The sequence below is a fragment of the Lipotes vexillifer genome, unplaced genomic scaffold, assembly GCF_000442215.2.
Source record: "Lipotes vexillifer unplaced genomic scaffold, Lipotes_vexillifer_v1.1 scaffold237, whole genome shotgun sequence".
NCBI lineage: Eukaryota > Metazoa > Chordata > Mammalia > Artiodactyla > Lipotidae > Lipotes > Lipotes vexillifer.
In genome coordinates, this window is record NW_006794332.1 from 2,126,659 (window position 1) to 2,149,029 (window position 22,371).

The window sequence follows — 22,371 nt, forward strand, 5'->3', positions numbered from 1 at the left end:
CACGGGCCTCTCACTATTGTGGCCTCTCCCGTTGCGGAGCACAGGCTCCGGACGCGCAGACTCAGAGGCCATGGCTCACGGGCCCAGCCGCTCCGCGGCATGTGGGATCCTCCTGGACCGGGGCACGAACCCATGTCCCCTGCATCGGCAGGCGGACTCTCAACCACTGCGCCACCAGGGAAGCCCTGTAGTATACTTTTTACATCTCTACCTTAGCCTTCCATTTTAACATATCCTGTCTACTGCAGTGGAATTTCTTGTTCACAACTTAACTAAATTTCCATGTGTTTATTAGCTTATGAAGAAAGTTTCCTAGATTTTTTAGACCACATGAATTACTGATTCAAGTAAATGTCACATCGCTGAGCAATAAGTTAGAAATCATCTATATATATATGCAAGTTCTATATTTGAATAAATAAACTATATCTTAGACTTGTTTCTTACGGTTAGCATTTAACAGTTCACATGATTATAATGAGTTTTATACAACCAAATTTTTCCTTTTTATTTTTCAAGCCTTTTTCCCCTTTGAAACATCTATTCTGAAGCTACAGAGAGAGAGAGGGGGACAGGGAATTTAAGTAATCAGTTATGTATTTCTTAAAGCATTGAGCAAGGTTTGGTGATATCATAAATTAAAATTATGATTCATTTGCAACATGTGTTAGAATTATGTATATTTATTAAAGACTGCCTTTGGTCAAAAATTTCACAGTGGCAAAAGAGGAAGACTATTTATTTATCAGGATGTTAATCCACAATTCACACAAGAAAGAAGAAAAGCTGATGTGAAAAAAACTTATTTGTATGTTCTTACTTTTTTCCTGATACATACATATGAAAATATAAAGCATATGAACACCTATTGTCTTCTTTCTATTTTCCCATTAAGGGCAGTTGGTGTAAATTAGCATAAAGTAAATTGCACACGTATTGAGTTCTTGTGCCAGGCTCTGTTCTAAATGCCTTAGATATATTACCTTATTTAATTCTCACAACAACTCTCTGAGGTAGGCACTTAAATAACTTGCTCCCAATAGCTGACAGGAGTCTTTCTCATAACTATCATCTGACACCGCCTCCAGTGGGGTTAGTGCAGGAGAGAAAAGGTTCAGTAAGAAAAAACGTGGTTAGACCTAAACCGTTTATATTTTACTTTGAACCATACGAAATTCACATTTGAAAGCAAATGTTCTAAAGTATTTTTTATGTTTGGTTTTACAGAGTTTAAGCAATGATGAATCCCTCTTTATAGAAGAGCATTTGGAAAGCCATCTGACCTATTCCTCCCTCCTCTGCTCCAGTTCTTTCTGTTCACTGAATCATGGAATCAGGGTTGGCAGGGACCTGGGTTTTTTCTAGTCTAAATGTTCCCTAACTAACTGCAAAGCTTTAACGTGCCTCTCTCTTTTGAAGCGCGGTGTCTAGCTGGGTTATGCCATTCCCAAAGGGGTCGGGCGGACATTAAATGCTTAAAATGGTCTTTTCCAGCAGCTGAGTCTGAGCAGGGGGTGGGAACAGGACTGGGGGGACACGTCGGTCCTACTTTTCTAGCTCCCACTGTACTGCGGACTGAGTGTGACAGGAGAGCTATTAGAAGAACATGCCAAAAGTGGAGATGAAAGGAAAACAGTTAGCAGCTGTCCTGTGTCCTTTTCCAATCACAAGCTGTAAAGTTAAAAAAAAAATTTTGTTTCCTTGGGTAGGCTGTACATAATCTTGGCAGGTATCTAAGTTTTGTTCTTCTATCTAACATGCTGAACATTTCCCAGTGCCTCACAAGAGCAAAGTGAGCAGCGATTAGGTTAGGCTGGACCCCCTGCTCTTAACAGAAGAGGAACATAGAACCTTTGTATTTACAGCAGGCTCCTCTTGCAGATGACCTCTAGCTGGTGATGCAGAACTCCAGAAGGAAAGGCTCCTCCTGGAGAAGCAAAATTTGCTCCTGGGTATGACCAGCACATCCACACACAGGAAAAAGTGCCAAAAATGATTCATAGTTAATTACTGGCTATCAACCCGTCACTAAGTACTAGATACTCTGCCCTTCTATTTATAAACCTTCCAACGATCTTCTACTATAAGTGGTAGTATCTTCATTTCATAGACAAGGAAACTGAGTCTCAGAGCTATGAAGCAATGTAGCCAGGTTTACATGGTTAGTATGTGGTAGATTTGGGATCAGTGTTTTATTCAGTCAGACTCTGATGCTCATGCTTCTTTCACTAGCCAAATGTTTAGTAGGGTACCTTTTCTGGATGCAGACTCCAGTCAAACAGATGTGTTACACTGCCAAGAAGTAACTCCCATGACCCTATTTTCACACACAGCCTTACGTGTATATTGACACACCATTAAGAGTGACTGCCATGGTTTCTCCAACACATTTTATTGCAAATATATTATTTACCTCCTGAAAGGTCAAGTGGTTAGTTCTCCTTCCAACTACCTTAGTGTAAGCTAGAGCCAAGCATGTTAATATAAGTGATCCAGGGTGTTCCTGGCTAAAGCACCAAGTAACTTGCCATGTTCTGAACCGGGATGATGCTGGGAGGTGGGGAATGACAACATGGCATTGAGCTGGTACTTGTCAGCTCTTCTGCAGAGCCCTGTCAAACTCTCTGCCTGGTCAACTGGGAAAGTAAAGTTCTCAGGGTCAGAGTCATGTTTGGGTAATTTTGCTGTAGGTCTCTTTCAAAGCCAGGATTTAGGAGGGAAGATGTCTAAAAAGGAAATAATAAGGTAGAGGATGTCCAAGAATGAATTAAGGACATTTATGTTCCTAACTTAACATATTCTGAATCCAGAGAGAAGAGGGTGAGTTGCAGTCCCTTGAGAAGGAGCCTGTGATGGTGAAGGTGGATAATTTAGCCCTCTGGGAACTGGTAGGCCAGTAATAAAGGCGACTCATTAGTCCTTCAAAGAGATGGTGCTCTCAAGGACCAGACATTTCCAGATTTAAGGATGATAAGGTCTTCTGACACTGAGAGCTATATATGGAAACAGCCAAATAAACATAAGAGGAGAGGAGGAAAGAGGAAGAGAAAGGCAGGGAGAGAGGGAAGGAGAGAGAGAAAGTGTTGCTTATTAAGGGTGAAGGTGGTAGTGAGCGAAGTAGGGTTGCCAGATAAAAGATAGAAATTCCAATTTAACTGGGATCGTGTATTTTTCTTTGCTGAATCTGGCAGCCTTAGAAAGGAGGCCACTGAATGCTGGAAACAAACTGGCAGAGTCTAGTCCAGAGTCAAAGCTACCACGGAGGTAGGACCTGCCACTCATTTATTTATTCAACATATATTTGTTCAATTAATATTTTGTGAGCACTTACTATGTGCCAGGCACTGGGCCAGGTCCTGGGATACACTGAGAATAGGACAGCAAGATCCCTCTACTTTTGGAGTTTACTGTCTAGTGGGGAAAACAGAAAAATAAGCTAATAAAAATAATACAAGTAATTATCAGTTAGCAAAGTTTTATATATGCCAAGCACTATTAAGTGCTCTGCCTTGTTGATTGCTCACAACAACCCCTGAGGTTGGTACAATTATTACCCTGATTTGCAGATGAAGCATTGAAGACAGGGAGAACCTAATAATCTGTCCAAGGTCACACAGTTAGTAAAAACTGCTATAAAGAACATCAATACAGTGCTGTGATTAAAAAGAAAAAATTACAAGGAAGACTTATGTTAAGTGGCATGTAAACTAAGACATGAAGGATTAGAAGGAGCAACCCAACCCTGACAGGAGCCATTAGAAGGGAATTCCAGGCAGAAGGAACAGAAGCAGCAAAAGCACTGAGGTAAGAAGAGAGCCAGGCGTATTCTAGGAACAGATAGATGGCTAGTAAGATTGGAATTTAGTGGTTAAAGTCTAGTAAGATAACTTTGAGGGGGAAACAGGGCATAGATAATGCAGGGCCTTACAGATCCTGATAAGGACCCTGGTTTTATTCTAAATGCAATGGAAAACACTGAAGGACATAAACTGTCTTGCATTTTTTTAATGTGCTCTGGCTATGGTGTGAAGTATGGATGGAGGAATTGGGTGATATGGAAGTTGAGCTCCACAACCACAATTGAAACAACAGCCCCAAAATATCAAAATCTGAGGAAAAGGTGATAAAATATGACCTGTTGAGAGGGAATGGGGGACAGGCAATATAGGGGTAAGAGGTACAAACTATTCTGTATAAAATCAGCTACAAGGATATATTATACAACAAATAAAATATATTTTATAATAACTAAAAATGATTACGGTTGTAAATTTTTAAAAGTTATGTATATTTTACCACAGTAAAAATTTAGGGAAAAAAATATATGACCTGTTGGAGAACATGGGAACTGGTCTCACTGGGGAGTCAAGTTTCCAAACCAAATATCATCTTTCATCTGAATCAAAAAGAGAAGCTAGATGGCAAAGATAAAAGTCAGAACAGTCTTTGATGTGGGGTCTAAATTGATACACTGTAGATACTGAGTAGCACCTATTAAAACGTAAACCTCCATACTCCATGGACTCAGCAGGTGTGGCAGACATTGTTGGTAGGCTGATACCCAGCTCCCTTGCTTTCTTCTACTATGGAGGCAGGACAAGCTAAATGTTCTCAGCCTCCCTTGAAGCTGTGGCTGGACATGTGACAAAATTTGCCCACTGGTGAGCTTTGGAAAAGCTTTTGCTTTTCTGATTAAAAGAGAGAGATTCACCTGGTACCTTTCCATGTCCATAAGAAAGTGACTGTGACTTCCCCCAGGATGAGTGGGGTCAGTTGTTCATACAAAGTGATAGAGAGAGGTCCACAGTCAATTACTACCCAAATCAAACATCCCCATTGGATATCTGTAAGCAGGCAAGCATGGGCTAGTCCCTGAATAAGAAAGGTTATTTAAAGCTCTCTCCACCTCTTGTATCCAAGTGATTCTGACCAGTGTTAATCTCTCAGTGAAAATAACGATGAAGATATGGACTACAGCATGTAATAGAGGTCATAATGGAGGCGGCAGGGTATTTACAATTTACCTTGGACAGACCTTGTTGTGATAATCACAAAGGAAAAACAGAGAAGGGATATTACAAAGAACGAATGTTATCAGAACCAAATTGGGAGGAGATGTCAATCTAAAGAATTGCCTCTTCTCAGTTTGACTTAAAATTGTGAAATCTCATAAAATGATTACTTGAAGGAATTTATTTTCTATGGATTTTGGTTTCTGTTCACATTCACTGGATGTGAAATTGCCGAAGTGTTCGTGGGTTCGGGGTTGACAGATTTTAAATTTGGGAGTGGCTTTCAGCTTCTAATTGAAGAAGATGAACATCCAGAGATTGCACATAATTCTAAAGGAAGCACATTTTTACACAAATTTGATTTTTTTTATAGGAAAGAATTTTGTACTCGAAACTTGAACACACTATAATCTTAACAGAGCAGAAACAATGAGAACACTTAGGAGTATGTTAGGTTGGCCTCAGTGGGTGGCTCTTCCCTGAACTCTTGAAATGTCAAGGTTTGTAGTCAGATCCTTTGTAACTTGGAAGGTCTTTGGTGGAGAGTGAATAATTATTACACTACTGAAAGAGTTGCCCAGAATATTCCTGACTTTTCTCCACATTTAATTTTGGTTTTAGTTTTGAGGACATTTTTCTTGAAATGTCTTCAGTAGAAAAACAGTTTTTACCCCATGAAAACTTTGTTTTGACTTGCTTCATTCTAAAATTTGGTGGTGGGACACATCATTTGTACCATGCTCTAGACTGAATGTTCTCCCCCTCCCCAAAATTCATATGCTAAAACCTAATCCCAAATGTGATGGTATTTGGAGGTGGGGCTTTTGAGAGATGCTTAGGTCTTGGGGATAGAGCCCTCTTAAAAGGGATTAGTGCCCTTATAAAAGAGGCACCAGAGAGCTCCATTGCTTATTCCACCAAGTGAGGACACAGAGAAAAGATCGATACCTATGAACCAGGAAGTGGGCCCTCACCAGTCACTGCATCTGCCCGTAACCTGATCTTGGACTTCCCATTCTGCAGGACTGTGAGAATTAACTTTCTGTTGTTTATAAGCCACCCAGTCTATGGTATGTTGTTATAGCAGCCCAGATGGACTAAGACACACAACAACACTGGAATTAAGTCTGAGGAGGTGGTCACTGTGGGTTAGACAGGGAGGAGGCTAACCCGACCAAGGGGTTAAACTGAAACCTGAGCAAAATCACAATCAAGAGGAGTCCTTCGTGCTGCTGTAGAGTGGCCTGGCTCCACCATTTGGCTTTGGGCTGAATACAAAGGGAAAATTTGTACAAGGCACACAAACACCCCTATCCTTTTTATAGCATCTATACCATGAAGGGTACTCTCTCCTCATTTTCTCCCACCATTTCTTCACTAAATAGTACTATTCAACCAGAATGAGAGACAGGAGAAAGAAAAGGAAGATACCCTTTCTCATGTGAAAATTATTAAATGTCCCCTTGTCTAATTTTTCTAATTAAAGGGAGAAGTTGTTGGGTTTTACTTCTAAAATATTCAGCTGGTACCAAAACCATTATAAAGTTCTTCATATTAAACTGGAGATTATTAAAATAGACACATCCTGCCTATGTTAAAGCAGATTCTAAATAGGCCATAGAATCTCTTATTTCTTTCTACTTGGTATTATATTTCCTGTTTTCTTCATTGGATAGCAAACTTCTTGGGATAAATGATCATGTCTTAAGCACCTTTGCAGCTCTCTTTATCATCTGTCTGCTAAATTCTGAATAAAACAAAACTTGAAAGAATAAAGTAATAAATAAAAATGTCAGGTATAGATTATAAAAACACCCTGTCTAAAGATCACTAAGTAAGTTTGCAGGAAAGAGTTGAAAAGTTTGAACTGAAAATTCTAATTTTCAGGATGATCGATTTTTTTTTTCCTAATTGAAGGAAGGATAAAGATGGAATTTCCGGTACATGATAACACCAAAATGCTCTTAATTTTTTTTCAGTTTTGCAAATTCTCATGATTTGATTTTCATCCAGGACTGTCAGTTGAGACATCTGATAGCCTAAAAGCTTTCAGAGAATTAGGATCCCATATGGCTCAAAAATATTTCCTATCCGGCAGGGAAAAAGAGAACATACTATGAAAATAATACTGGTATATCCTTCAATTTATGTGTACGAGGAGCACAAATGAATTTAAATCACTATCCATGGTATAATGATCATTATAATGGTCATCAGTATCAGCTACAATGAACAAAATAAGAATAAACAGTTGTCGTAATCATTCTGTATTATAAAAAGCAGAGGTATATTTCAAAGCAAGGATAGCAACGGAGTTATTTGTCCTACAGAAGCAACTGTAATTGGAAATGAGCACTGAATGAGGGGTCTTGGCTTATCACTAATTCATTGTGTAAACCTGGAAAAGTCATTTAACCTCCTTGGGACTTAATTTTCTCAACTAAACAATGATAAAGTTGGACCAGATGTTCCCTTCTGACACAGCATCTGTTCTGGAGGTTCTAGCAGGAAGTAAATCTACTCATATACTTATATTGTCTGAAGAATAACTCTCCTTGTTTGGAGGGAAGTCATTTTCTTTAAATGAATGCTCAGTATTAAGAGATACATTTATATAATGATGAGAGAGGACAGGGACTTGGGCTCAGCCAACTGCACCAACTGAATTAATAATAATAATAAAACAGTGGCTGTTAATATTCATTGAGTGTTGACTGTGGGCCAGACACTGCTTTAATCCTCAGAAAACATCTATGAAATTGATATTACTATTAATATCCTCCTATTACAGATGAGAAAACTGGAGCTTAGAGATAACTGGGACCTTGACTAGATCACATAGTAAGTGGTAGAGTTGCTGTGGCAACCATAAAGTGGATGATGGAAGCAGATAATCAGATGCCCCACATCCCATACTGTGTAGGCAAGTGTCTGCCATATGGAACTGCTTCACAGAGATCAGATGGATGGAATCTCCCCTACTGGCCCAGTGGTCTGCGTTAACCTTCTTTCCTACAGTCTCTCCTAATGAACTGGAGATTAATAAAAAGAATATGGAATTTGGAGATCCAGGGTTCACATCACAGTTTTGCTCTTTAATAGCAGAGTGACTGTGGGCAAGTAAGCTTCCTTTCTTTATCTGTAAAATGGAGATAGCAGTGATGCCTACCTTTTAGGGATGTGGTACATAATGTTTATGAAATTGCTTTATAAAGTAAAATTGCTAAAAATAAAATATGCCTGCTAGGAACTACCTTTTTCCCCCATCTTTCTTGTTGTTAAGAACAGAGAGCTGTAAATCTTCTAGTTTAATGTTGGTTTTGCCAGAAATAGTCTATTCTGAAAGAGGCAGCATGTGTGGTGGAAAAAACTGTAGGTTTTATTCCTAGCTCTGCTATTTACTTAGCTTTGTGGCCATGGGCAAGTCACTTAATTGGGCGTCCTGCAGGGCCTCAGGCTCAGAAGAGCCCTGTGTTTGGAGTTTAATGCTCTGTGGTTACTGTCTTGAAATCCGTCATAATCTCTGAATTTGTATTTTGTTAAGTGAAGACTGTTGGGACAATGGGGTATGTGTTAGGGTTTCTCGCCACTTCTCGGGGATGGGTTCCGCTGAAAACCTCTTCACTGCTCCCTGGGCCCTGGGCCCTGCTTGGACTTCCCCTGCCACACCTCGCCCCGAAATTGCTGCCACTGTGCTCTTCACCCCCAGCAGGGTCTGGGCACGGGCACAGGGAGGGTTAGGGTTGGACACTCATACTCCATGCACCTTGGGGTAGGGCATGCTGTCCCCTATGCCCACACTGGCTGGCATCACCATGACACGTCTGGTGCGCAGCAGGCTGGAGTTTACCCTTGATCCAGGCACCAAGCATGTCCTGAGACAGAGATTTAAAATTCCTTGCAGGTTCCCTGTTTCCGGTAAATTGGGATGATGGAGCCCTGGTAAGGGGAGACACCTGGCTTAACTTCCCAGACCCTGCCTGGCCCAAGGTGCTCGTATTGGTCAGGGGGCTGGGGGTGGGGGTGAAGCCCCTGTGCCTGCTTAGGAAGCAGGGTCCCAGGTGCCTGTGAGGGTCTGCGCTCTCCCCACAAGAATCCCTCGCCTGGGAGTGCTCCCTTGTGCTGATTCTGTGCCTAGGGGCCTTCTCCCCCCCTCCATCCGACCTTCAGCTTTCCTGAGTTTGGCTTGTGTTAGCTCTTTTGGCCAGCTCAGTGCACTCTTTGTATTAAAGTCGTGAAATAGGAATTGTGTAATTGTGGTGACTCTGCTTATGAGTTAAATGCTCTAATATTTGCATTTAAAATTGGCATTGCATAATATAAAAACAGATGGAAAAATTCATGCCAAAAACATAAAATTTTGAGTTTTCTTTACTCAGAACATTAAATGGTAAATAAAAAATACCATGGCAAGTCCAGACAAAGACCAAGGAAGAAAGTAAAAAGCATTATATGTAATTTTAATGGCACTTTTACCCCTGCTTTTTGAATAAGGAGCCCTACATTTTCATTTCGCACTGGGTCCCACAAGTTATGTAGCTGGCTATGCTCCCAGTGTGTAAGCTCTGCATAATTACTTGGTCCCTGTCTTGCTGCACAGGTTTACCTGCAGCAGATCTATAAGCTCAGTTAGGGAGCATGGGTGGACTGACCCATGAACAGCTCACTGTCTATCTAGTTATTTGTGGGGTTTTTTTTTTTTTGTATGTGTGTGTGGTTTTATCTTTACCTTTCCAAGAAGGTGGGAAAGAAGAAATGGGGCCACTTCCTTGAAAACTATGGGGATCATTTAACCCTAACACATGCTTCACCATACTTTAGCTAGATATCATTTCCATTTGCAGTTCTAAGGGTTGGCTTAAAAATTGTGAGAATAATGGGACATATTGTAACTTGTCTGGTCTTCTGGGGCTCCTCTTTTTTTTTCTTCCCTTTCTTTCCTTCTTCCTTCTTCCTTTCCTTCCTTCCTTCCTTCCTTTTCTTTCTTTCTTTCTCATTCACTTATGCTATCATTTCACAACATGTACTGAGTGCTTACCATGGGGCACACACTTTGTTAAGCATTGAGAATTCAAAAGTGATTAAGACATTCTCTCCTAAAGGAGCTCAAAGTTAATGAGGGTGGGGGTGGGAATGAAGACAGGAACATAAATTGCTATTTTTTTGTGACAGCAAGTGCAATAATTATGGCTATACAGAGAAAAGATCCCTGAAGTACATAGGCATGGATCAGAATAGACATTTTCAGGAGTGTGACATCTGTTACCTACTAAGTGACGAGTAAAAGGAAGCCAGGATATAGAAAACAGTAGAGGCAGGGAGAAGAGGGCATTACATGGATTGGTTATAGCATAAACAAGGGCACTGAGACAAGAAACAGTGTAGTGAGAGTGAAAACCAGCAAGCAGTTTGCTGTTAATTAAGCTGGGAAAATAGGTAGGAAAGAACAAGTAGGGAGCCCTGTAAACTATGATACCAAGTGGGCTTCATCCTGTAACTCTGGGCAGCTGGTAAATGAATGGTTTTATGCCTGGAAGGGAGACTGTTGCATTTACAATTTAGAGAGCACACTCCAGTGGCTATCTGAAGTGTGGATTTGAAGGGATAAAACTGGAAACTGGAAGCTGGAGCCTGTTTAAGAAGCTCTTGCAGCAATAATACAAGAGATAATGGAGGTCTGAAGGAGGGCAGTAGTAAAAACGATGGTTCTGTATTGAAGGAATACTAAAGAGTTAAAGCTGGCTGAACTGGATTATTGATTACATGTAGGAGTGAATGGAGGGGAGGAGCAAGGATGATTGTCAGGTCTCTTGTTTGGGTGACTGATGGTGAAAAGGTCAGGTGAGAGATAGACTTCAAGAGGAGGTAGAGATTTTGGAGGTGCAGTGGGGAAGAATGGTGTGTTTATTATGTATGTGGTTAGGTGCCTATGGAACTGGCAGGCAGTTAGAAGAAACTGAAGTTTGGGGAGGGGTTTGGGTTGAAGTTGTAGATTTGGTGATGATCAAGATTACACGGTAGCTGCAACTATGAGATGGATGAAAGCACCCATGGGGACACCATGAAAGAAGAAAGGAAAAGAGGAAGTTAATGAGGAAAGAGAGAATGTTGTCACAGAAGCCAAGAGAGTAAAGAGTTTCACAAATGAGTACATGAACCGGCTGTTAAATATGGCGGAGATCCTGAAAGAAGTGGGAAAGGTCCTTTGATTTGGTAATTATAGAGCCGCTCAGGAGGGATCACAGGAGAAGCCTTTTCAGGAGAACTGTGGGAACAAAAGCCAGATCGAAGAGGATTATGAAGTAAAAGGCATGGAGGCAGCGAATACAGACAACTCTTTAGAGAAAATTGAACGAGTAAGGGAGGAGAAAATTTGGAGCACAGCTGGAGACGGAGCAGAATCAAGGGTGAGTGGCTTTCTTTTTTCTCTTAAGAATAGGAGGGGCTTAAGCAAGTTTACAGGCAGAAGAAAGGAAAATACCAGTGGAAAGGGAAAGTTTGAGAAGCAGGCAGGAGAAAGAAAACTGGTGGAGGTAGGAGGGGCAGGCCTTGAATAAGATAGCACAGCCTCTGCGCCTGGAGGAAAGGATGTGAGGCTGGGTGAGGACACAGAACGCTGTGCTCAGTGGAGCCCTTCTTCGCTGGTACTTCTGCCGTCTTGGGCACATGTCAATTTCTCAGGCTGTCTCTATTCCTGAACTGAGCTGTGTGTGAAACTGTGGGAAAAATCAGGCAACTGAGCTGCTTGAGTTCTCTACAGATTCCCATTATCTAACTACTGACAGAGGGATGGCAAATCCTTTTCTTGGAAAAAGGTGGTTTCCCTGATAACAATTCTTCAAGTCTCTAATCTTATGCTTATATCCCTCAATCTTACAAGCTCCCCTCCTAGTTTGAGTGGTTTGAGGTTATCCATCATGAACTCCTTCAACGTCTTTCCCATCTCAACTTCTTATGTCCTCCCCTTCATCTCAAGATTTTTCTTGCAATATTCAAAATTATGTTGATCTTTCAAGGTCCAACTTGAGTGATATCCCTTATCTCTGTTTTGCTAAGTTATTTGATGTCTTTTATGTTATTTTATAAGCTATTTTACATACTTTTAGAAGAAAGGATTCAATCAACCAACCAATTGCCCTGATGCCTTTCTTTTTCCAATTTTGTCTTTTCATCTTTTTATCTCTTTGACTCACTCTTATATCATTCTTTTACTAAACTATTAAATCCCTTAAGGGCAGGTAAATGCTTTTCTACATCTGTTCTAGCAGTGACAGTGCACTGTAAATAATAGCTACCTCCTACAATTAATGGACTGTAAGTTCCTGGAGAATAGATAGATAAATAGATAGATAGATAAAGATATATATAATGCAGATACATATTCTTATTCTCTAAAATACATCAATTTAATTCAATACATATTAGACACTTACTTGCTAGCAATTAGAAGTAAACAAAGACAAAACAAACAAAACACAGTCTCTGTCTTCTAAGAGTACAAAATCCAGTAGGGCATTCTAATATGTATGTATGAAACACCGGTACATAATCACTAATAAATATTTAGGAATGGGCTTTTAGTGTGAATAAGATTTTAATGGGTAGAAGGCACAGTATGAGAAAGCACAAATCTGTGAAAGACCACGGCTGGAAGGCAGGGTGGATGGTAAGAGGATGAGACTGGACATGTCTGGAATCAGAGAATGAGAGAGCTTGAATGATATGCTGATGAAACTGGACTTTGCTATGTAAGAAAACAGGGAGCCCTTAAAACCTTTGAGGGTTTTAATAGAGAATACTATTAAACATGGGTTTTAAAAAGATAACTGACAGCAAGATGGAGGGAAAATTTGAAAAGAATGAGATTCAGGTAGATTGATTTATGAGAGGGCTTTTTTTCCCTTGAGGTATAATTGACATATAATATTATATTAGTTTGAGGTGTACAACATAGCGATTTGATATTTGTATATATTGCAATAATCACCATAATAAGTCTAGTTAACATCAGTTACCATACACAGTCTCAAAAAAATTTTTTTTTGTGATGAGAATTTTTAAGATTACTCTCTTAGCAACTTTCAGGTAGGCAATACAGTATTATTAACTATAGGCACCATGCTGTGCATTACATCCTCATGTCTCATTTATTTTATAACTGGAAGTTTGTAATAGTTCAGGTGAAAGATGATAAAGGTCAAACAAGAGAAACCTGGTTATAGATTAGATATGAGTGTATGTGAATATGTGTGTGTGTTGAGGCGTGGTGGTGAGCAAGGTTAGGTAAGTGCCCGGAAATTATTTGTTGATTTTACTTTTTAAGACGTTAAATGGCAAACAGCAATAATGACTATAGTATATTATTTCTGCTATATTCTGTAACATACTTCTCTGGAATCAGCCCCAGGCAATATTGATATCTTTTCCTCTTTACCACTTATTATCCTGTAGGCCTGATTTTGGCACTTTATCCTATGTGACCAAGTATTATTTTATTCTTTCAGGTCTTCACTTTTGAGTATCCCATGAGCTCATATATCCTCCAGGGGAAGATACATACTGATATGCATCTTTTATACTTTTCATGCTACTTGACAGAGGGTTAGGTAGATAGTGGCTACCAAATAAATACTTGTTATATTGAATTGCATGGTGTTACCTGGGTTTCCTGGGAGTTGTGTATCCTCGCACTCCGGGACTTCTGCAGCGCTGCTCTCTTTGCCTGGAATGCTTTTCTATCTCTCTTCACTCTCCCTCTACTTGTTTTGCTTAGCTAGTTCCTTTCCATAACTTCCTCTAGGATTTCTTGATTGATTTGCCTAAATTGGGTTAAATACTTTTGCTAAGTAGCATTGTCTACTAAGTTGTTTTTTTCTCGGTTAGCTCCAGAAATGTTGAGTGCCTTTCAGTAATTTGCTCACTATTTTATCCCTAGCTTGAGCATAGTGCCTGGCATGCAGTGGTTGCTGAGTAAATATTTGTTAAATGAACTTGGCTTTGTGTGGTTTTATTTGTAAATCTGAACATTTTGAAATCTGAATCTTCAAATAGCTGAACACAAAGCCTTAGATTCATCTAGTGCAAAAAAGTGATGGCAGACAATCTAGAAAAGTATTTTTATTTTTTATGCTCTTAAACCAAGTTAGTAGAAATTGGAGTAGCTATTATTATATTTCTGATGACTTTTATGCTGTTAAAATTCTGGAGGAGAAACACCAAGACAGCTCAAGAGTCCCCTCTCTGTACTGTTCCCACCCACCCCGAGCATGCAAAATATCTGCTTGCTTGCCCATTTTCTCATGTGTACACACTATCACTTTTAGTTTGTATGTTTCTGTGAGGCAGGAACAGTTAACATCTCAGAATTAGAAAACAAACGTGACAGCAAAAATAGAGAGAAGTCAGAAAGCCAGATTTCATTTGAGAAAGATTTAAGAGGAGAGTTTTAGTGTTTTGCAGACAATACAAGGTCACAGGCAACACAGTTCTCTGCTCTGGGGTGTTTATTTTTGTCATACAACAAAATTTTACTTACTACTACTGCCTGGTACCATTTTAGGCCTTAGAGACAGAGGTGTTAAGAAAATTAGGCATGGCCCACGTTCTCATGGGGCTTAGTGCCTAGGGTTGAAATAACTGGTGGTAACCTGGTTCTGAGGAGGTTGATTAAGATCAAGACCCAATTTTGGAATTGGTCCCCCAAGAAATGAGTGGTTTCTGGGAATATAGTTCTGCACAAACAAATTCATATCGCTGAGTCAAACTGTGACTTGGGGTGAGGAATTCTCCCTAACAGAGCCTTTTCCAGGAATCTCCGCGAGGGCTCAGATAGTTACTTTGGGACAGATGCTCCTTGTTATCATCTGGGGGAGATTTACTCACCAGGTACTATGAGGGAATCAATTACTACTGGCAGCCTTATTGCCTAGCTAAAGAAATTTCCCATTATTCTAGTATCCACACAGCCAATGTCTACTATGTTTTCCTTAGCGTCATTAGTTAGGATCATGGTGTAATGGAAAAAACACACTGGAATAACTAAGAAGGCCTATATTAGAAGTACTCACAGCTGAGACACCACTATGCGCTCCAAAGGCTAACTCTGAAAGTGACTGAGAGGCTATCAGTCCACTGTTAAAATCTAATATTAGGACAAGGGTCAGAGGATTCTCATCCTCCTACATTTGAGTCGCCTAAAGCAATGTATGCTTCTAAATCACATTTTGGATTATGTCTTGACAGATAATATTTTAAAATATTATGCTGAGCCCATAAAATTGAACAACAGAAATAATAAGTGTGGTAGGGCTGGGCAAAGAGTGCCTTTAAAGTTGTTTCTAGTTTCCAAAGATGTCTTTTAATGTTCAAATTTAGTGACTCATGGATAATTACGGTCAGAATCAAAACTTATACACTGTAGAGCATTTTTAAATTCAGCTTTTGGTTACATTATTTCACTGGATCTGATAGGTAACTATTTTGAGAATAACTATTAGAGCAAGAATAGTCATCTAAATATCTGCTCTTGCTATAGTGTTCCCTCCACCTCTACTACATCATAATGATGGATACTCTAGCTGAACTAATTACAATAAATCAGGCTATCAAAATAAATTAACATATTGGAAACTGTAATGGATGGTAACCCCATTGTTCCACTTTTACATCTGTTTCCTTGGAGCCATTTCTTATTTTTGAAGGGTAGCAGCTACACCGTAACTATCTGAGTAACGATGCTCTGTAAAAGTGATGCGAATGGGAAACGGCATACTCCTGTATAGAGAAGCCAACTGGAATACCAGATGATAAATCGGGAACCTTGACCGTGTTGCTTCAGACTTATAAATGAAGCACAAATTAAAATGTTAGCTAGAGGTACTTGACATCCCATAACTTCACAAGGACTGTCTTTGGGGATAACTATTTCTATGGAAAGAACACCTGGCATTACTTCTTGTAACATTAGACCAAAGTATGGGATAATGAAAACAGAAATACTTTATACAACGTTAATGATCTTTATACTCAGGGGATTCAGCTGAAGCTAGTAACTAAATAAGACTAGCCTTCCATCAAGATTGAGCCTGAGAGAAACTGCCAGGCCTGGGTTGCAGACTGGAACATATGAGTGAGTTCTAACAGGCACACTTGTAGGTTAGCCACAATCTTCCTGGGGCTCAGTTTCTTCCTCTCTGAGGCTGCAATAAGAAGATGATTTTCTGCAAGGAAGTACTCCCATAAGGGCCCAGGGAGGTCTGAGTAGATAAATGACATAGATATCTAGAGAATAGAAGCTAGAGGAAGAAGGAAATAAATACACAATGGTTTAAAAAATATAATAACTGTAGAGACATTAAACTTAACTCATCCTTTAAGATCTAGGATTTCTCTATCTCTATCTCTATCCTCTGTATATTTCTCATTGAACTTTCCCCAGCACTTCCAGGAAGAATAGAAAAAATAAAGAATTGGTCCATTCTCTTGTAGATGAGATGTGAGGCTCAGCCCAGTCAAATGACTTTATCCTGATAACACAGCCAATAACTACAAGAGCAGTATTTACAACCTCTATGACTTGTACTTCAACACTTTTCTCCATTGCACCATCATGATAGATGATGATTCTGAAATAGCTTATGAAGATAACCCACGATGACAGTAAATGCACTTGCGCAAACTTCCAAGCACTGATCACAGTGCATTTTAGCCAGTGGTCCAGGTCCCTATCTCTCAAATGAGACTGTGTGCCTTGAGGATAGAAACTGTCTTAGTCTAATATCCTCAGTGGTTAGCACAGTAACTAACATACAGTAGATGGCCAATAAACATTTGAAGAATGAACAAATGAGTGACTGAAAGCATGATCTAAATGGGAAAAAATGCCTTCAGGAACTGGGGCTTTAAGGAAAGAGGGGGATGCGTGTAAAAGAATATAAAATAATGTTGAGTGATCATGGTCATTGAATTTGTGTACTAATATTGGGGAAAATAAAAGATCAGAGATAGTAAGACAGATTATAAATAGAAAAAGAAGGCAGTGTTTGTTTTATTTTGTTTCTTTTTGCTTTTAAAGTTGACAATTTTATTACGAACATTGCAATAGGGTTTGAGCTAAAAAGAGAACAGATAAGAAGATAGGTGACTAGAGAAATGGTTGATGAGAAAAAATAGGAAGCAGAGTTTAAAACACAGAAGAGGGTAAGGAGGGAAACTAAAGATATTTAACAGGGAAAGGGGAAAAGAGAAAAGAATAATCTTTTCAGTAGGACATTCTGTGGGCATAATATGGTTCTTCTCTAGGGAATTTCAGAAGCTGAGAGAGCAACAGGGGAGAAACTAGAGTCATGGAATGAACAAAAGAGAAGGGAGAGTCAGGTATACGGCACTGATCACTCATACGGAAAGAGGAAGGGAAGAGAGTGGCCTCAAAGAGGTCATTTCTGTCATCAAGCAGGAAATTCCTCCCGTTACTCAGATAGCAATCAGGGCCAAACTGTGAGCCGGCAGTCTTCTTCAGCTGCTTCCTCCTCTCCCTTTACTCTTAGGGCTGGAAGGGAACTCTCACTGGGCAACAGAATTTTCCCAAGTTCTGGACCTTTCTCTACTGTTTTTCATCCATCAGAACTTGCCCAGCCTCTATCTTAGTCTCTCAGAATACCCGTTTCTATGAAAAGACAAAGAAAGCTAATTGGTTCAAGTAAAGTCATTCCTATTACAGGCTTAGCTAGCTAATGGTTACCTTACCTATCACATATAATAGCAGTGCAGTTAACAGAAAGTAAATGAATGAACGAATTCCTTGTGTGCGAGGCCCTGAGCTAGATGCAGTAGAGTATGGTGGGGTAGCACATGAGCCTTGGAGGCACACACACCAAAGACAGAGGTCTGATCCACATTTAATACCTATATGTCTGGGGGAGTTATCCTCTCTGGATCTTTAGTTTCCTCCTCTATGAAACAGAGACAATGTTGCCTACTTTGCATGATTGTCTTAGGATTCAAAGTATGTGTAAATGATAATAATGTTATTTACCATTTATTTATCCATCCATTTATCCCCCCTTTAAAAAGGGAAAGCTGAGGCATAGAGATGCAAGGGGGCGTGACTGAGGTCACTCAGTTGGGAAGTTCCAGAGCCAACATAGTAAGTCCAGGTAGTTCTCTTCATATTTGTAACCAACACGCTAAATCAGTGGACAGGTGCTTCCATCTACAATGACCCTGACCATGAATGTCTGTATAGTCCCTCACGCTGGTGAAGCACTTTGATTCTCACTAAGATCACTGAACCCTCACAGCAACCCTGTGTGGTACTATTATCCCCGCTTTAAGGTGAGGAAAGTAGAACCCAGAGAAGGTAACTCATTGGCCAAAACTCAACAAATTAGTGGCAGAACTTGAAATCACATGCAGATTTATGACCATAAATATAAATATCAGAAAGAGCCAGCCCTGGACCCAGGGTAGATTCCCACATTGTTATTATTTAACCACGTGGTCTTTTTGCATCGCTTTTAAATCTTTCTCACAGCAAAGCTGAAACCTGTGACACTGTCAGACAGATGAGAAACTGAAAGTGAAGGCATGAATTCATGAATAGATTTGAACTCCTTACCACCAGGGTACTGGTCAATTATCTCTTACTGAGTGGTACTATCAGCCCAGGATAAAACAAATTAGATTTTTAAAGAGGTGCAAAATTACCACCATGAAATCAGATAAGCCTGGTGCAGTTGGGAATAAATTCTATCACAGAAATACATCCTGCCTGATATCAAAGGCAGCCAAGAAACCATGCCAAGAGTTTCCTGGATGAAAACTGACATTTTCTGCTGTAGAGACAGAAGTAGAAGCACTGACTGGAGATTTATATTATGAAGAATTCTAAAATATTTATCATCATTCTAGGTCATTTATTCATTTACCCTTTTAATGCTCATTTCTTTTGTGCCACAGAGTCAAGCTTAAAAGCAAAGAATAAAAATTCATTTTGTTTTTATACATTTAAGTAAAGCAGGAAGCTTCTCTATTTCTTGGTTTGAAAAATAATAGCATTTCTGAGAAATATTAGAACACTAAAATGCTCTTTCAGAAATATGACTTTTGTCATTAGTAAGGATGCTGAATTTGTTCAAGTAGGTTAAGAATTTTTACTTTTGACGGGGCAGCTTCCTTCAACTTAAATATTTCAAGAGGGGAAAAAATGATAAAAACAATGAAAATTGCCGATGCTTCACTGTATCAATTACCCCATTATGCTTCTTTCTAGACTCGACTCAGGCTCCTCCTTCTCCAGGTGGCCTTTTTTGACTCTCCGTTCAAACAAAGATGTCCCTTCTCTGTGCTCCAGGAGCACTCTACACCAACCTCCACTCATCAGGGCCCTGAGCACACTGCGTGCAAGCTCCCTGCCTGCACATCGGCGCCCTCAAGGATGACCAGGACAATGAGCATGCCTTACATTCACCTGGTGGCCTCAGCACCTGGCTTGTAGCCAGAGCTCAGAAAATGTTTACTGAGCAGCACTGAGTTTCAGAACGACAACCTGACTATAGAAATGCTCTCTCTGACCACATAAGATTCACCATTTCAAATGGATCAAGTATATCAAAAATATTTTCTAATGGTATCAAAGACTTGCAAATGAAAGAAAAAGTGAGCCTTTTTCCCCCCAGGTGTTCACTGTTTGGCTTATATAATATTAAAAGGCATTTCTTCAAAGTATCATTTCTATTTCTCAGGCTGGAAGGATACTTTTGCTAGTGTCCTCATAGCTTTCTATTTTGGCTCTGAATCCAGAGACATGAAAGAGGCTTGACTCAGCTGCCGCCTAATACTGCACAAGCCTGAGAGAAGACTATTATATAAGCTAATGTGTATTTTAAGGTTTTTTTTTTTTTTCATAGCCAGTACCTAAATGCCACCTTCCAACCTTGTGAAAGTGCTGAAACCAAGTGTCTGGGAAAGTGAGGTCCCCTATTTGCTCTGTATTCCTTATAAGTATAAAAAAATAAAAGCAGTTGATTAAGGTTTAGCAATTTTCTTTTCTTCCTTTACATGTACTTGTAATTCATTTAATGCAGGAAGTGGGCTGAGTTTTCTTGTTCTTTCCAATTCAACTGTCAGGGAGCTTTCTTGCCAGCCTGTTATGGTTACCATGGCAACAAGATGATGGTGGCAGTAACATGATCTCATGTGTCTTGTGTCAATAGCAACAGATCATCGTGCTTGAGGATAATTTTGAAATTAAGTTTAAGGTATAGATTCAGGACTTATTAGCATTTGATTGATTTACTATAAATATTGAGCAATTATAGCCCTAAAGTGCTGATAAAAGCATGTTCACAAAGGTTAGCATTTCTCCCTATATGACATTTCATACGGCATTCTAAAATTTGTAAAGTGCTTTCATGCAATGCATCTACTTTAGTTTTCATTAGGCAGGACTGATATTATTAATCCTATTTTATAGAAGAGGAAATAAAGGCTCACACAATATGCTTGTGTGTGGTAGCAAAGCAACTCAGCTGTGGAGCTGAAACTTCAACTCCGTGCTTCTGGCATCAGAATCACAATGCTTTCCTTATGCCCATGTTGAGAATTGACGGGTATTAGGAAAATGTTCTTAGGTGCACAGGTTAGACCCTGGAATATCTGAATTAAAATAATTAAAATGTGTGTATGGTAACAAATAGTACTAGTTTGAAAATACAACTGTTTTATATTTGGGTAATGCTTCAGACGTTTTACATCTCCCATGCCAAGCCCCTCTTCTAAGCCTTCCCTGATACCATATATATAAATAGCCCTTCTCCTTCCTTTTGCCCATTGATCATAGTCTTGCATTTTTTTATTATTAGTTGCATTTACTTTTCCATTGTGAGCTCTTGAAGGCAGGAATCATGTTATTCATTCTTGGTAGGTCCCCACTCCTGGCACAGTACCTGGTACACAATAGATATACCAAAGATGCTTACTGCTTACTACAATTAACTCATCTGACTCTCACACAACCCAAGGAGGCAGGCACAGCAGGTATTATGATCCATAACTTTAAGAATGACTAAACAAGTGGTGGGAATGTAAACTGATACAGCCACTATGGAGAACAGTATGGAGCATGGGGGTCCCTTAAAAAACTAAAAATAGAACTAGCATACGACCCAGCAATCCCACTACTGGGCATATACCCTGAGAAAACCATAATTCAAAAACAGTCAGGTACCACAATGTTCATTGCGGCTCTATTTACAATAGCCAGGACATGGAAGCAACCTAAGTGTCCATTGACAGATGAATGGATAAAGAAGATGTGGCACATATACACAAGGGAATATTACTCAGCCATAAAAAGAAACGAAATTGAGTTATTTGTAGTGAGGTGGATGGACCTAGAGTCTGTCATACAGAGTGAAGTAAGTCAGAAAGAGGAAAACAAATACCGTATGCTAACACATATATATGGAATCTTAAAAAAAAAAACCAAAAGGTTCTGAAGAACCTAGGGGCAGGACAGGAATAAAGATGCAGATCTACTAGAGAATGGACTTGAGGACATGGGGAGGGGGAAGGGTAAGCTGGAAGGAAGTGAGAGAGCGGCATGAACATATATACACTACCAAATGTAAAATAGATAGCTAGTGGGAAGCAGCCGCATAGCACAGGGAGATTAGCTCGGTGCTTTGTGACCACCTAGAGGGGTGGGATAGGGAGGGTGGGAGGGAGACGCAAGAGGGAGGACATATGGGGATATATGTATGTGTATAGCTGATTCACTTTGTTATAAAGCAGAAACTAACAAACCATTGTAAAGCAATTATACTCCAATAAAGATGTTAAAAAAAAAAAGAATGACTAAACAGGGGTCACATATATAAACATGAGAAATTTAATTCTCTACCTGTAGCCATGTGCTCTTTCCACATCATCCTATTTGCTTTATTCCATTTGTTCCTTTTTTCAGTCTTTCATTCATTTATCAAACATTCATCGGTTACACCTTGTATACCAAGCATATTATAAGTGCTGGGATACAAAGATAAGGAAGACACAGTCCTCAGTATCACAGGACTCACAGATATGCAGATAATATTCTGCCTGGGTAAGTAGGTAAAATAAAACCTTATATGAAACCCCAAGTATGCATTAGATTATTTCCCAACTTATTTGGCTCTTTAAAAAAATATCTTCAGAATTTATTTCAATTCCCTCCTTTAATGCAAGGTTTTAGAACCAGACAAGCCTTGAGCCATCACCAATATAGATCCAAGTACTGATTCTGTGTCTCTATTTTTTTTAATTGCATGAGAACTCAACATTTCCAACTTCCCACAGAATCCCCAAACTTAATGTGTCTGAA

The 22,371-nt window shown here is 39.6% G+C and overlaps 1 protein-coding gene across 8 annotated transcripts in view; it reads right to left on the reverse strand.

The window, feature by feature from the left end:
* Nucleotides 1–22,371, reverse strand: part of ANKS1B (ankyrin repeat and sterile alpha motif domain containing 1B) — an 895,734-nt gene that overhangs the window by 373,989 nt on the left and 499,374 nt on the right. The window lies entirely within an intron of this gene.